The sequence below is a fragment of the Poeciliopsis prolifica genome, unplaced genomic scaffold (assembly GCF_027474105.1).
Source record: "Poeciliopsis prolifica strain line A6 unplaced genomic scaffold, Auburn_PproV2 SCAFFOLD014, whole genome shotgun sequence".
Taxonomy (NCBI): Eukaryota; Metazoa; Chordata; class Actinopteri; order Cyprinodontiformes; family Poeciliidae; genus Poeciliopsis; species Poeciliopsis prolifica.
Genome location: NW_026562389.1, coordinates 4,190,673 through 4,208,416, shown reverse-complemented (window position 1 = coordinate 4,208,416; position 17,744 = coordinate 4,190,673). Strand labels below are relative to the sequence as shown.

At 35.0% G+C, this 17,744-nt stretch overlaps 1 protein-coding gene across 2 annotated transcripts in view; it reads right to left on the bottom strand.

Moving 5' to 3' along the window:
• Nucleotides 1–10,999, bottom strand: part of gpat2 (glycerol-3-phosphate acyltransferase 2, mitochondrial) — a 129,299-nt gene extending 118,300 nt beyond the window's left edge. For both annotated transcript variants that reach the window (XM_055039057.1, XM_055039058.1), the window contains exons 1-2: nt 10,907–10,999; nt 5,431–5,490 (exon numbers count right to left, since the gene is read on the bottom strand). The gene's annotated coding sequence lies outside the window, so the exon portion shown is untranslated. The remainder of the gene's footprint in view (nt 1–5,430; nt 5,491–10,906) is intronic.
• Between the last annotated feature and the right edge of the window lie 6,745 nt (nt 11,000–17,744).

Here is a 17,744-nt window from a genome sequence, read left to right as displayed (position 1 = left end):
GGTGACAACAATGCACACACAAAGCATCACAAAGGACTTTGCTGCACAGAGGCCACCGCTGTGGAAATGAATTTACGTCAATGAACTTCTGACGCACAGCCAAAGTTACACCTCTCTAATGCCATGACAGTAAAGCACCAAGTACACAAATAGATCTACTTTCTTATTAAGAGAATGCAACTCTATTTCAACCAATTATACAAAAGGCATGAACTCAGTTCCAGTGTGGAGGAATAATAAAGCTTGGTTTCTAGTTCAAAGAATATAAAATGTGTTCCAACAGTTTTTTGCAGATTAAAAAGTTTATTAACCCTTGTGACTGTAACCTCCTCTTTTTAGCATGTTTTAAAGGTTTAGCTTGGAAATTTCTTTGTCTTCTTGCATTGGCTTGTGTTTTTTATGATTTAACGCCTGAATTTTATGCTTTCCAAAGGTAGAGGTGAATCAATCCGCCCTTTAGAAATTATTCTAGTTTCCATTTTTCTTTGACATCTAACCTGCTGATTTTGACCAATTCCAATCAGAAATTTAGACTTTAAGACTTGAGAAATATGAACATGTTGGGGTTTTCTTGATAGAGGTAACAATGAAGTTTTGAGTCCAACAGGAAAGATTAACCTCTTTTGATCAGCAAAGTATTAAATCATAACATTTGATTTTACTGAACTTAAACAAGCAGATGCTCTTGGTTTATACTCTTGCAGATCAAAAATGGAGAATGTTCTTAACTTTTATGCATTTCCTGAACACAAAGGGAAACAAAATAAAATCAGAATCGGCCAACTACAATCTTTGCACAATTGATTGTTGTGTTTTTTTAACCCACCTGCAGTGGGGAAAATAAGTATTTTACACACTATTTCTTAGGTTTCCCAATTTAGTTGAGGATTATGCAGTTTTCATTGTTTGTAAACCTGAGAGTAAGGCAACTGTGGTTCTGTGGGGTGTTCATTACTTATTTTTGCCGGGTGTGCATCGTCAGGTTCCCCAGACCAATCAGATTTCCAATTCAAAGTCACAGAAGTGTCACTCAGAGTCTAAGAAGAAATCAGCAACACTAACATGTTCTGCTCACCATAAAGAAACTTCTTAAGAAGCAGAACAGTTTGTTGGGGCTTCTGATACTCAGTTTAAAAATAAGACTATTAAACCATCTAAACGTTTAATCTAACAAAAAACTAAACATTTTAGGCTGTAGGATAAGTGTGAACCAGCCAGCCTCAGCTGGACTCCAACGTCATCTCATGACTAAGCTTATCAAGTTGCCTGTGGCTAGTTTTAAATTAGAGCTGTCCTTTTTTCTTCCAAGTATAAATGAAGGGAAGCTGTGAACATCAGTAGCTCCTTTGAAATCAGTAAACACAGTAAGCTGTTTTAAAGGATAGGCTATGTCTAATCTATTTAATCATCCATGGAGTTTAAACTGCTGGAGGCTCTGGTGATCAGAATGAAACTTATTAGCAATTTCATCAATTTTGTCAGTGTAAGTCTTGGACTGTAACTAATAATACCTTTTACCTTGGGTGTAGAAAGCATGTATTCCACCTCACTTTACAACAAACTCACCACTTTAGTGTACCAATGGAAGAACAACACTAAAGCCAGCACACATCATAATAGCAGAAAAAGGCAAACAAACAAAAAAACAATAAAATGCAGAAAAATTTCCATTAAGATAAGGAGGTTTATCTGTAAACACATGGACCTCACATATTGTTCCTCAAAAGTTACAAAAGAGCTTCTAAAACATGCTATTCTTTCTATACAAAGCACAGCTGTCCACAGGAAATTATGATGATGTAAACGGATGGGAAATTAGCTGTAACTGTACATGAAACGACATCGCTGGACACAAATGGTTATGTGAAAGTCACAGCTCAATGAATTTCAGACTAATGGGAACTTGACAGTTACATCCTGTGTGCCCAGGAGCAAAGAGGGGGGAAAAAACACAGCTGTCCATGTCCCATCTCCTATAAAGTGGCTGCAACTGTTGCCATAGACAATATTTGTTATTATGGGAAAGTCCTTCACAATGAGTCTTTCGATTTTTCTCTGTTTGGCCCACACAGTAAATCTGAGCGTGCCACAGGAGATTTGCAGGGAAGTCTGTTGATTTTGTTTACAAACTAAAAGAGAATCATAACTAATTTTGGATGGTTTCTTTCAGAGCTGCCAAGTAGAGAAATTCAAGAGGAGAATACAAATTACACTAAATATATACAACAATACTTACACTACTATATGATGACAGGTTTTAGGATATATGACCAAAGAAAATAGGTCATTAGCGTAAAGAAGATGGATTTTAGCTGTTCAATGATCAGCAAAACAACAAACCTACTAAAAATGACAGAATATGAACTGCAATGTTAAGTGAAAAATACTGTTACGCAACATTTCCTTTTATCTTTTCCCATTCCAATAAATGCACCATTAAGAATATTGAAAACATCATAACCAAACTTACTTCTAAATGATGGAAAGAAACGTATGTCTAAACGTTGATGTTCTCGTCTCATATGCATTTAACGTAGCGGTAATGGCTGCCGTCTGCACTGCTCAGATGATCTGATGAAGCCCCATATCATCTGTTAAAATTGAAACATGCCTCTTTTTTACCCTGAACCAGTCCTTGTGTATTTGATTCAAATATTTTCACTTTTTCCAATGCAGCTCAGGATACAAAACTGATCACAACTTTCATCCAGAATGCTTGGGATGTTTTCTTCACACCCATTTCCTTCTGTCAACTTCTTACAAAACAAACAAAAACTCGTGCTATACATTTTACTTTTGCAGTACATTTTCAATATTTAAAGCATAACTTATAAATTATGCTAAATTATTATGTTGTGACCTCATGAAACAGAGGCTACATTCACGCAGCAGGTCTTGGTGTTTTTTTTTTTGTTGAAATTTCATCTTGTTGCTGATATACAGATCATAAATTCTTAAAATTTGTACATCCTGAATATCTGTTTACCAGATATTCTATGGCAGATATACTGCCATAGAAGAAGTTGCATATTAGCACATAGTGGAAGAGGTGGTTTGGGATGCTGTGCTAAAAAGATACTTCTAGATACTTTAGCAGCCACAAGACCATGCATGCACACCCACTGTCTCCTGGCAAGCAGAAGTGTGATCCGATGAGCAGTTAAGAAGGAGAATGTCAGCTTTGTGTGAAAGCATATGCTCGGGGAGAATAAAAACAAGGATAACAGTGAAGACGGAGGAATGAAATTCAGACAATCTCCCTAAAGCCTGTTCCTGTGGTTCACCAGTCAGTTGCACCTCAGGAAGAGGAATTGAGGAAAAGGGTGGGGGAAGTGTGTCAGTTGACTGGGGTGGATTAAATAAAGTACAATCATTTCATTGAGTGAGCAGTAAGCCAGTAGCTCAAAGCTGATCAGTTATTTGGATCGCAGTCAGGGTTTGAGATTTGACATGGGGTCAATTCTGATATTGCGATGATATCCACCGAAATATCTATAAACCACACCGGAATTACACTAAACATCCAAACTGTTTCCATCCACTTTAATATTTGGTTTCACAGGTAATTTATATAGATTTATATAAATATTTGAATAGGGTTCCTTGTGAATATTGCTATTCTGTAAGATTTATATCTACTTTCAGCGCTTATCTTTACCATTTTAGAGAAAACTAAAATATCCAGCAAAAGACTCAACCAAAGTCCTCAGGCATTTGTTTTGAGTCCGACTTCAGTTAAATAGCTCTGAGTTTCTTTGCTATGCAGAGCTAAACTAAGATTCCCAAATAAACATGTATATCATTTATTTGTTGTTGAATTGGCAACAACATCTATTAAAAGTGGATGTAAGCAAGCACCTTTAAATCGGATCAATCAGGTACATTTGTCCAGCCAAACTCAGACTCCTCCATTGCTAAATCTGCAGAAATAGTCATTTCTGCATTAAGCAGACATGTCAGCAACCAGCGGAATACCAGTAAGAGAACTGGTATTTGGAGGAATGCCATCTCGTTAGTCATCCATAAAAGCTGCAGCTTGGAAAATAGGACTATTAGCCTGCCCACCATGCCGGCAGAAAGGGAAAAGCACAAAGCTGCATGCACATTGACTTGCTGTCACACAAGGGTGCACCTCATAAGCAATACTTATTTAAAATCACCAACATCCATTCTAAAATTCTACTACTGGTAAATTAGGTCACAGCTGTGGTTTAAATGGTTAGGCACTATTGAAATACCATTAAAGTATTGTAATACCATGTACACAAACCAAGCTTCATTAAAGATTTATTTGAAATTGATTGATGGTTTGAAACTACATCATTATAGGCTTACTTAACAAATACAGTTATCTGGTTTTGTTGCATGCAGATGAACATAGAAGGAATGAAAACTGTTCATATTTGGGTCATCACTTCTTATGACACCAGAGTTCAAATCCCGGTAGCCCAGAGTGCATTGAGTTTGAATGTGTGGGTTCTCTCTGGTTACTCCAGCTTTTGCCCACAGACCAAAATACCGATTTTCTGCATGAACAGTGTTTCGGCATTTCAGTCTTTATCTTCTGTTGTAGAAAATGGTTCACAGATCACACAAATGATAGTGTGTCTGTTAACCCTAAAAACCCCAGTTGAGATCTATATTTTACAAGTCTTGTGATCACCTCAAAGCGATCAACACTTTTTCTGTACAGCCTCCCACCCTCAAGTACTGAGCAATCACATGACTCTCTGAGCAACCTCTTATGGATACAAATGCAATCACTTTCCATCAAATATCACAAACCACTGACACAGTTGCCCCTGATACAACCCGCTCACAAGATGCATTACCTACAAATCAAGACTGTTCTCCAGCTTGTTAAAAATAAAAGCTGGGCGGTAATTGTATTCTCTGTTCAAGGTTTGTAGCACGGCTGTACTTCAAAGAGCAGAGAGTACATCGATGTTAATAGCAAGAAACGGGAACTGTGTTTTTATTACAGTGTTAGGTTCAGATGAAAGTAATGAACAATTGTCTTCATGGTATTAATGTATAGCAAGGCTTTAAAAAGTTATGATTTCAAAACTGCATATGTTTTTCCAACTTTATATGCAGGCAATATCATTTAGAGGACTGTTTGTTTTCACCATTTACTATGGCATTTACCATTTACAATGACAGTAATGAAGGTGCACAGTTGCAATTGGCCCTTAAAAAGTAGCAGCTTTTTGACTTTTTCAATAGAAGTTAAAAGATAAATAAATAAAAACAAATATGGAATTGAGAAAAACTAAAAAATAATCAATACTGGCGAGAATAAAACAATGTTACACCACACAACATCTACAAAATGTAAATGCTACAGACAATAGACTGAGCAAGGACAAGGCTGACTTTTCATATTTTGCTGTGCATTGTTGGCAAGATGAAGACTATTGTTTGTCCTACCTTATTCAACAGCAGCAAAGAAGTTTATGTTTTGAAGACCACTGGCAGCTAGGCACTCAGCTAGCATTGGAAAAGAAAAAAAAGTGTTAGAAAAAAGTACTTTAGCACTAATATCTTGAAGGAAACATTTTTGACAACAAGATGGAAATCCACATGTGACAAACGAAAAGTACAATTACAGTTCTTTCATTCTAAGTACATTTATCTGTGCCGAGTTAGATGAACAAAGATCACCCCAAACACAGGATTTGTAAAAAAGTGAATTCGACATGTTCCCCTTCCAGTGATAAATAATTGTCACCCAACTTTGAAAGGAGGCAAAAGAAGAAAAGTATCTAAACCTTTCAAGGAATGAAAGTGTGTCATCTTCAGAGTGATTAGGTATTCACAAGCAGACAAGTCAAATCAGCAGTAATAGAGAAGACATCAATGCAGCGAGCAAAGACAAATGAGAGATGAGAGCCAAGAGATCTGAAGGGAGGAGAAAACCTCTGACTCAGAGCTCATCTGACTGCGGAGAACAAATCCATCCTATATATCATGATGTATTCCTGCACTATTCACAGCTATTCATTCACTGGGACAGGCGACCCAGTAGAGATGGACATCGCAGCTTCTGTTAATAAACTCAATCCATTTTAGGCCTGCTATCGCTACACGGCTGTACGCTCTTGCAGCCAGAAGAAGAGGGGATCAGCTCATGTACTAACATGACACACAAATGCAGGCTTCCCTCCTCTCCTCTCCATCAGAGGGTGAAATGACATGATACCTCTGATCCTGTCAGAGCCTAAAAATACACAGTATAATAGGACTTTCAGTGGGGCTTTCAGTTCCTCTCATTTTTCACCAGTTGCTCCTTTATTGCCTGAGTATTACGCACACATCGGCAAGCCTTTCAGATGGAATTTTGTAAAAATAATTATAACTGGAAAACAGCCTAATGATAAACAGTTTTAACAAAGAATACATTGCGATTTCTCACATTTATGCAGAGAAAACGAACTTGTATACCAATCCTAATCAGCTTGTGGTTATAAACCATGTCATGTTGTTTTCTTTGGAATAATACCAACGTGTAGAAGTACCGGTTCTTTTCATTATCTCACCAACGTGTTTTCTGCAAAAGCAATTCTTACTAACTTAACTCCTATTGGGAAAAAAAAAAGATAGCGACATTGTATTTGTGCTATATTTCATTCTGCTGTGGTACTGCAGTCAATAAAGGGGAGAGAGTAATAATCTGGTTTAAACAGCTTCTTATTACATAAAAGTGAACAAATGGTGATCATAAAATCCTACACTTGGACAGACCTTTAGTGCTCTTAACGTGTTAATTTTTTTTACTGACAAAAAAAATTAAGATTTTTTGCTGTACAGGTTTGCTGTGACCAGGAGAAAATGAGATGAATCAATAATTAAAGTATTTGTCAACTAATTTAGTGATCCATTAATCATTAACTGGATTATACTCAACAGTAAAAACAGTACAAAATATATATAGAAAAACATTTCGCATTTATTACAAAAACACCTTTATCTGTATATATGTTTAAGAAAAACTGGCAAGTAGCATAGTTTTATCTTCACTTGGTTCAGATTCACTACAAAAATTCTACTGTATCATTTCATGCACTGAAATGTTTTTATTATTTTAAAAAGTAATTTAATTATTTGTTTATGTATTTCTGATGATGTATAAAAAAAGGCTTAATTGGTAGATTAAAAAAAAACTTTTGAATTTATTTTCTTTTTGTATCGTTTTAAGCAATTAATCATCAGAATAATCAATAAAATAATCTATTACTAAATGAATTGCTAGTTGTAGCCTTTTTGTGACATAAATTACCTCAAGCGTATTTGTTAATATTTTTAGTCAACACCTAACATAAAAGGTCAGAACAGATTATCTGCTGAGGAGACGGATCTTTAAGGCGCTCCTGAAAATGTTCTTGGTGAAAATGGCCAAGAACATCTTCGGTGTTAAATGTTGAAGCAGCAGCTAATTTCTGATGAGATTAGCTCATCTGTGATGAATAATATCCGTCATCCCATGCGTGAAGCTGTTTCAGATTAGAGAGCTCCTTATTACAGATTCTTCTTCTCTATATAAAACAAAGTCTTCATATGCATCCCTGACTATTTGCTAATTTTTTCTATGGTTTTGTAAATATCCTGTTTTTTATGTACTAATACATATAAACATTTTTATATTTTTTTAAATTATCCTACTCAGTTCCACATTTCTTTTCATCTGAGTTTTTTATGTTTTCTATTAAACTGCACAGTATTTTTTTATTCTGTAACAGACTTTATAGTCTGTTATTCTGACTTTCTATTTATATTTCTATGTTGGTGTGAACCCACATGCTTTGACTTGCCTGTCACTTTGCTGCTGGTACACTTGAATTTCCCCAATGAGGGACAACAAAGGTTATTTCCATTTCTATGTTTGCTATATTACCTTTTTCAACAACATCAATGACAGGCTTTTTCTTACACACAGTGTGTCAGGAAAAACCCCAGTTCTTCTGTGTACATGTTTGTGAGCTGAGTATGTCAGTGAAGTTCAGGAATAATCATTGGTGAAGCTCCATCTCACTGGTACTTCTCAAATAATCAAGGCAGATTTGAACTTAAAATTAAATGAAGACAAATGGAGGGTCTGAATGCTCTACAACGTCTCTTGGATTAACGTGGCAGAACAATCAGATGCATCAGCACCAGACACTAACGATAAGTCGACAGATAGGACAAAGCCACATTAAATGTATTTCAAGCTGAATGGATTTAATGAAATCAGACAATTTATCTGTTTATAGCATTTTCTTCTATTTTCTGCCTGTATAAATATCAATCCCAGGTTTTGAACTAACAAAGCCCCTTTGTGTGGTCAATCTTAAAAGATCTATGCCATTTTAAGAACATTATTAAATGTATTTAATATGACTTTGAGAAACAAGTTCACATATTTGAATATCTTAACGTTAATTGTTAAACATTTAAAATATATTTTTGTCATGCTGAACTTGGCCTAATATACTTTTGAGCTATTTTTGCAATTTAACATCTTCAGATCTAGAAGTTAGAAGAAACTAACACAACATTGCTTTCAATGTTTTTTAAGAACAATTTCTCATTTAGATTTTTCAAGGGACAAGTTGATCTACTATCAGACTTTAAAGTCAATAATAATCGTCATCATCATCATCAAATCTATAAAGTAATTTCAATCAACAGTTAATAGAAGATAAAGGCATTCAATAAAACAAACAAAAACAAGAAAACTGGTAAACTTTACACTGAATTAACACAAGTGGATCTTTAAAAAGAAGATCCCTGCCTCATATCATTAATTTCATTACATTTTCAGAGTTTAAAATTTAATATTAATATTAAATCCCAACGTGAAATCTTCTTGAGATATGAGGCAGGGACCAACATTTTTTTCAATAGGAGGACTAGTCAGTGTTGGGTTATAATATTGACACAAACCAGCTGTAAGATCACTGCAAACATTTCTGTAAATTAAATTGTGTATCCAAGTAATTTTGCACTCTTGAAGCAAATGAATACCTATAGATTTTTGTGACAGAAGATAAATACAATCACAAATATACATCATTATTTTATGTGGCGGAAAAGCCCTGCAAGACACAACTGAAGAAATATTCCTCTGTCTTTTTCACTAATCAAATTGAAAGAATCATGAATGACAAAACTTATGACTCCATGTATTTTGAAAAAGAAGCATCTGTAAAATTATTAATAAGACAACTTTGTAGTTTTGGCTATTCTGACTAAAATGTTGCGGTATTTTCACATTCATAGTTTTGACTTAAATCTTTAGTTTATCAAATAAAAATTATACAAAGATAATGTGCAATAAAATGATTTCAACTGCTGCTGATGGATCCTCTACAGCTAAAAGTGTAAAATCATAAATTCAATATAAAGAAGGTAAACAAGACTTTAATCACAGGAAAGTGCTAAATAAATGCAACTGGACCAGTTCGATTTCCTTGACATTTCACCTCTCATCTAAAAGGCTGTCTTAGTTCTCGGAAAAACCTTTTGGTTTTCTTTCTAAAAAGAAATTCAAGCAAGTGCAAATTCCTTAATTAAACCCTCCTCACAGATAATTTATGCCTAGTTCAAAGTGTTCACTGATGCTTTCAGAACTCCTGCTTTTGACCTCTTAATATTTGCGTATTAACATGTTTTGAATTTCATCAGCTATATGTGCGATTTTGGTTAAAAGGGATCTAATATAAGCAGCCACAATTGCTGTTGAGTGATATCTCTATCCTCACTCTTCACTGCTATTTTCTTATAGTAGAGAAATTAAAACGTCCAAGAAGCAGATAGTTTCATTACATTTTCAGAATGGAAAATTGAATATTCTGTTAAATATTAAATCCCAATGTCAAATCAAAACACTGCTGTTTGCAATTTACCAAAAATGAAGGACTGTTAGGACCCAAGATTTGGTAAATTATTACATGTATTTCCAGATAAAAACGTATTATCTATTTTGACGCATTACAAGAGCCACACTTTACTTTTTTAAGAAAATTGCTACTTTTTCTAAAATCAGTTTAAACAGAAGGAATGATATAACAAAAACTAACTGGTTTTGACAATAATTTTTTCCAACATTAGTTTACCTTAATCTCTGTATCCATAGTTAATTAAATGACATAAGTCTTAACCACTAACAGGCAGGACATTAATCAGAAATGGTATATGAATTCATGGTAAAATCTTTTTGTATATTTCTTAAAAATAAGATTATGACCCCTTATGGTATTTTCAAATGTCACATTTCTATATGAATTGGGGGAACAAAAATTACCCAATTTTCAGCTTGTAAAATGTTCATGTTTAACCAAAAATTGTCATTTTTGGTTAAATGTTAATTTTCTCCATAATCCATCTTAAAAATAAAATAAAATAAATTATTTAAATTTACAAACGCACTCAATACCAGTCAGCTAACTATTTTTTTTCAAGGCACACTGCCCTGTATGTTTTATGTTTTCCTGCGTCGCAATTGAGCAAATACTGTTAATCAGCAATCAATTCCAGTCAGGTGTATAGAGCCAGGGAAACATCTAAAATATGGACACAGGCTCCATACAGAGAAGGAAATTCAAACCAATTTATTCAAGGACACATTTAAAAGTTTCAGGACGAATTTGACTGAATTTTAAGCCCCTAATTCTACCCTCTCCAAAGCCCATCTTTTCTTAGCATTAAAAGTCAGAAAACCTGCAGCAGCGAGGTAGTTTCACAATAACAGTGCTGTGAGCTAACAGCCGTTTAGCATCTGCGCACCATGTCTCGGTGCGCTAAGCTAAGATTAACTAGCAGCCGGTAAAATCCTCAGTGGGAAGCAAAAACAATAACATCGCATCTGTTCTGTGAAACCCCGAGAAGCATTTCAACACAAAAACTGTACTCCAGCAGCACTTACCAGAATGTTGAGCATATGTCTTAAAACTTTTAAGAGTCTTTTCTGTTGTTGCTGATGTACTTTGTGGTTCTTCCAACGCACAATCGGAAATAAAGATGGACGCCGGAAAAGACATTCTCCAAACATCGCGATATTTGATAGGTTGGTTTCGAAAATAAGAATGTTTATTTTAAGAATATAGACAAAACGGTTTCCTCTACTCAAACCTGACAAGTCATTTTTGCTGATTGATAAATATTAGCTTGTGCATTATCAAAACATGCACATTTTGTACATTTTTCTAGTTTAATTTGGCAATCATAAATCAAAATAGCTTGTCTCTAAATTCCTGTGAAATTTGTCACATAAAAGATTAAAACCTACAACCTAATTATAGATTTTTTTTTTACCTGTTGACCATACATTATATAATTTAAGGTGCGTTAGGACAAAAATAACTGTAATTTTTGTATTCACTGGTAACTGGAAAGTTCAAGAACACATTTATGAACAATTCATAGATTTTTTCTTCAATGAGCTGCATTTTTAAAAAGTAAAACTGTATCATTTTGCTGCACCATATTAGGAGAAATATTATATTTGACAATATAGATGAAAGTCACAGTGACATGATGGCGGGACTTGAATGAATAAACAAATAATCAAAAACAGTAAGCTCATTATGTCTTGTGTAGAAAACACCCCAAATAGGGAGTAGTTTAGAAAATGTAATTTAATCAATTGAATCTTTTCTAGCCCATTAGGAGTCAGCAGAGCAAACACCTGTCAGAAAGTTTTGTTTCATTATGTTAATAAAAATATTACAAAATTGACTTTTTCAGGAAGGCTCTCAAAACAAAACAAGATAAATGTTCTATTGAAAAGATAAGTACCTATTAAAAATATTCATATTCCTTGAACCCATCCACATTTTGACAAATTACAACCACACAAGTTATTGTATTTTTTTCTGCTTTATGATTTATTTGGATTTTATGTAAAAGACCAACACAAATCATTTTAAAGTGGAAGGAATATTTCAAAAGTCTTTACAGACAAATTATACATGTGCTGCCCATGCCTCTGTACTCTAAATAAAGGAATCACCTTCAAAAATTCCCTTATTAGTCCACTTGTGTTTAGTTCAGCAGTCAGTATAAAAATCAATAAACATAACTTGGCTGAATTGCAAGCATCATGATTTCTACATGTTTTACTGAGGTGCTTTTGTCAGTAGGGTTTAATTGGTAGGGAAATGAAGAGCAGTGTGCTCAGCATAACACACTAAGTGCATCAAGAATTCATTTTCTGCTGCGTCTTTTGGGAAGAGAGTTATTTTCCAAACACCTGGCGCATGATTTACTGTATTGTAAGTAGGCACACAAGTATTGACCAGGCTTGGATGGATATGATATTCACGCCGGGTTCTTTCACTGATTACTTCTCTCTCTCTCTCTGTCAGTGAAGGTATGCTAATCAGTGAAATCACCTGCAGTGATCCCCATTGATTCAGCATCATTCCTCTTTTTCACAGTGACATGGGCTCCTTGCTGGGAGCACTGTACAGCTGAATAGCTGCAGAAATGAGAGAAGCTGTTCTTGGAAAAGCCCAAAGAAAACACAGGTGTATCCCTACAAGGGAGCTCAGCCAGTATATCCTCACTGGGATCAGACTTCACACATGTAAACACTTGCAAAACAAGGGCAATCAGACACAGACATCATGCAGAATCAAAAATAAAAGAACAGAATACCCTCAGACACATTGAAACCTTGTAAGATTAAATTATGTAAATATGAAAATTGTTTGCTTACACATGTTTCAAATGGACAGCCACAATATGTTGGATCTCCAGCCATGAAGTAGAAAATACAACGGGCTGTTGTGATAACTACTGAGTTTTGGGAAGTGCAACATTTTGTCAGAGATGGTATCAATTAGGAAAGCAGCTTTTTTACTTTTCTTTTTTTCCCAAAAAGCACTCTCAATCAAATCTGCTACAGAGAGCAGGGCTTTGGAGAGGGAAGAATTAGGGTCTGACTATGTTCAAATATCCAGAAGTATCAGAAAGTGCATTTTTTGCCATAAGCTGTCTTGTCTTCATGAGATCTGGGAAGTGCTCTCCTGTTTTACTAAAATAATAATAATAATAATAAAAAAATATGAGTGAATTTCCAGAAATGAACCAGAACCCTCCTTTTGCTGAGTCATCTGCTATCATAATGAACCAGTAAGTTTGCGCAAATGCCTTGGCAAGCTGCTTATGGAGCAGGTGGTGTTGTAAGCTAGATGTAGAGAGAGTGAAATTAACAATAATCACAATGGTCTCCATTGAGCTGTTCAAGTTCACTACTGAGCTTTTCAAACGGCATGGACTGATATATGAAAAAAAAACTGCAGATGTGGACAAATATCTGGAGGTCTGTAAATTAGCTGATGCACCTTAAAGAACAAAGATGCAAAGCCAATCTGTGTCTGTGCAATTTGTCCATTCATCCACAGCAAATTGTACTTTCTAATGGATGATGCTCATCCTAAATCTTTTGTCAACCACAAATTTATAGAGGATAGTGGAGATGCATTCTGTGATAGTTTTAGCCTCAGTAAAAATTTGCTTCTCCTGTGTTAATGTCAGAGCTACTCAGATGCTATAATTGGTGTCTCCTGTTCTGTGGAAAAGTGTCCAATAGCTAATTGAATTCACTGGAAGTATACAAGCAGGCTCTGTGCTTTACGACTCTTCTCCAGAAGCTGTAAAGCACTGAACTATAGAGTAACAGTTCAGATAATCTACTGAACTGTTAAAGAGTCATTGATTTATACTGTGATGGTTTTTTAAAAATTTGTACAACTTATAACTTTTACTGTCAACAGAATAAGCAAATTCGTTCATTCACTTTTGCTCTAGAATAGTTTCCATCTTTTTGTCTTTGAAAGAAACATTTGAAGCTATTTGACTTTGTTAACTTTCACAATGTTCCTCTGTCCATGAAGAACATAATAAATCTGGTCAAGTAAAGCATTAATTGACTGAATGCCTTACTGCTTTTGGTCAAGTAAATAGGTAAAAAGTGTTACACATGTTGGTGCCACGGTTATCTATAATCTACTGAACTGATGTGCACTCCACTGCATCACAGCAGCTGACTTATATTTCATAATATTAAGTCCACAAACTGGTCAGAGTTCCAGGTAATTTTCTTTACCTTTTTTATGTTTTTTTTTTTTTTTTACCTTTTGTCAAATGATGGCATCATGGTGTGGAGGATGGATATCTAATCCTTGTTACAGTTAAACCTACTTTTTGTTGCTCTATTGCATATAAAGTCCACAAAATATAATTACATTTCTGACTGAAAAGTGACGTGAAAATTTTTAATGGGTAGGACTATTGCAAGGATTACATCTCCAGTTTTGGTTGAGCTGCTTTTGATAGTGTCATGCATTATCCAAGCACTTTCTTTAATAGCTTGACAAACACCTTTAACAATGCCTTCCACTTAACCTGTCTCCTCCTTATTTCCATTTTTTAATAATCTTCTTCTGTGCAGCTTTAGGTGTTAAAGAGGCAAGAGATGTGGTGCAAAGTAACAGCACACAGCAAAGCTCTTGTCAAGTTTAACAGCTCCCTATCTGGGAAGCAGTGACGAAGAATAAAACCTTCACGGAGAAAGAATAAAAGCCGTATGCTCCTGGTTAATTATGTGTTTTTTAATAACATATTTATTGTAGGCATGAAAAATTCAGTTTTTTTGAGCCAAGTGCGTCTCAGCTTGATCAACCGTGGAGACACATTACCGACTGACTCACCATATATGCTTTGAATATCTTTAATTGCTATCTGTTCCATGTAGGCGTTCCTCTGCTCTTTATCCAGAGGGCACGTTCAGACAAGCAGAAGATTTGGGTGATTATAGGAATAGACCCACTTTGAACTGTATATAAATTACACATTTTAACCAGACTGATATATTGGGATTTTCTAAGACTTTTCAGCATGTCAATGCAATAATTGCCGTAGGCACTACAAGAATCACATATGTGCCCAAGAAAAGTTTGAGAGGAACATGAAGTTTCAAAGGATGCTGAACATGTTTTGTATTCAGTCAAGCTGATATAGAACTCAGTATGCATCTCTGCATTCACTGGATGGGTTGTCTGCTGGTGAAAGGCCCCTGCAAACCAACTTTAGCCTCTAAGATAGTATTTAACATTCAGAATTGCGTGCAAGTTTAAGTGCAAAGTGTAAAAGTCACCCTGCCTTGAGCACTGACAGACCCCGACTTCCTGTTAGCCCTGTGTCATGATTCATTTTTGTTCTTTCTGACACCCGACAGGCACGGTGCACAATTTAGGGAATTTTGCTTCTGTCAATCAGAAGCGCCAATGCCAATCAAATTACTCTGTTCTCTCTTGGCTCCCCTCTTGTCTTTAATCACGCAGTCAGCTGCTTTTGTCATCTGGCGTGCAGTGACAACCACAGGAGGGGATCTGTATTCAACAATCATACATTGCAACGCTCCCGCCGCCTCCATGCACTATATTGAAATAAGAGTGTGAGAAGTCTCAAAGAGGAAAAGAATGAGCGCGCACACATGCACATGAAGGCTCTTGGATATAAGAGCCAAGCTCTTTATTTGGCTGTGCTTTTACAGATATGAAACTCTCAAAGGAACATTCTGGCATTATTGTCCTCAAGTGGTACAGAAATGTCAATACAAAAAGTTTGCTTAAGATAATTATTCCATTTCCACTTGGTTTTCTATTTGCATAAATTCCAGCAGCTTTGTGAATACATTATACATCTGCAGACTTGAAAAACAAATCCATCATTTGCATTCAAGTTTTACATACACACATCATCGATGTGAATGTCTTAATAATTTGGGAGTTTTTTAATGATACAGCTGAGCCATTCTTTTCTCAGGTTGGAATGATGTTACAGCATCTATCTTCAATAATTAATAGTAATAAAAAAATAAATAGACGAACACGTTTGAATTCTTGCAGGATGAAATTTTTGGTGCAGACTCCAATGTATTCATACGCGCCCAAAACCTTTTGAGCATGTACAAGTTCCTTAGCAAGTTGCAGACATCATCATACTTTTCGGACCTTTGCAGGATCCTGGCAGACTTTTCAGAAAGAGTTTATTTAATTTGGTTGTACTCTAGGCAAGGAACAGGTCTGGAAGAATGGTTAATACATTTTTCATACACTTAATGTCAGTGTATTTTTTCTATTCCCAAATCAGTTCCGATGTATGTTTGGAGTTGTTGTCCAATTGAAACATCAGCTTATGTTCACCAAGATAACTCTGTCTAAAAGAACTTTGAAGAATTTTAATTCAGATGAATTATAACAACATTTCAGTTTCCTTTGGGATCAATAAAGTATCTTTGAATTTGTATTTGAATCTGAACCTGTTGATTTGAGGTGAAGTTACAGTTTGCTTTGAGTATGGTCATTATTGTATTCCTAACAATTTTACTTTTCCTTTATAAGTGTTTGATATGTCTGCAACTTGGTAAGGAACTAATATTCAAATATTAGTGGTTGTGTATGGATAAGTTTCAGCCTATATTTATAATTTTCAATTGTTTTGAACAGAGAAAATCCACTAAAAAAATGTAATTGTGCATCAAATTATTACTTTTGAAAATAAGTGAAGTTTTAGGCTTTGCAAGCATTTTCTGTTTGGAAAAACAATTTTGAAATTTGCTGTTAAAGTCAGTAAGTTACTGTGGAATTAATGCCCTTTGTACTTTTAAGTAAGCTTCTGACTTTACAAAGACATTGTCTTTCTGTAGTGATCATAAGGCTATGCTGATTCACCAGCAGTTTGTGGTTTTTATTTTTTTTCATTTTTTCATCCGTTTGAAAATAGCAAAATCAATAAATGCAAATGGCTGGTGTTGTTTCTGCTTGATTCCAGCTGTGATAAAAATACTGCATTTCTGATAACTGAGAGTCTTGGTTCTTATCAGAATTATCAGTTGGTTTGCAAACTCCATTTGGCGTCAGATGGAGATGATAGACATTCAATATCAAAACAGAGAGTAACAGCTTTTATGTGTTTACATTGCTCGGATATGGTCCCAGGGCAAGTTCGAATAGCATTAAAATACACTGCTCTAATTTTTAATTCATTCTTGACACCATCGATGTATTTAAATTAGATTCAACTAGTAATGCTTGTGCCTGTTCTAAGAAAAAAATATCAGTATTATAAAACTTTTTCTTTTTCTTCAGAGAATCTAGGTTGGATTTTCTAAATTTTCCTTGGATTAGCATTACCATAGAAGCCAGTATTGTCTTGAATCCATTTTTTATTCAAAAAAGCACTTAGATCTTTTAAATGTTTTCCACATTTCATTTTAAAATCACAAATCTCTAAGGATTTCTTTGGTGTTAATGTAGTATTTTTTACACAAAATCCCAGTAAGACATATTAACGTTGCGGTTTTAAGATCTCAAAATGTAACAAGCTTACATTTTCCAGGCACTGTGTATACCATACTGTATTCTGGACTTAATAAGTTAAATGTCGACAAAGTATACCTCTGTCATAAACGTTTTTATAAAGCAGATGGACTAAAAATACCTATCTCGCAGCAGAATCTATTAAATGACAAAGTAGTTATCTAGTGACAGTCCATGTCTCTGCTGTGCAGTAAAGTGCTTCAGGGAAAATCACATCAATGTTTTGTAAAATGGCTTTGACATTTGACATTAACCATTACCAAATGACTGGCATGGGAACAATGTTTGTGTGCTTTAGCATCCTGGAATAAGCTCTGCTGTGATTCCGCTAGAAGCACATAGGAAGTGCTAGAAGCACATAGGAAGTGCTTCTAA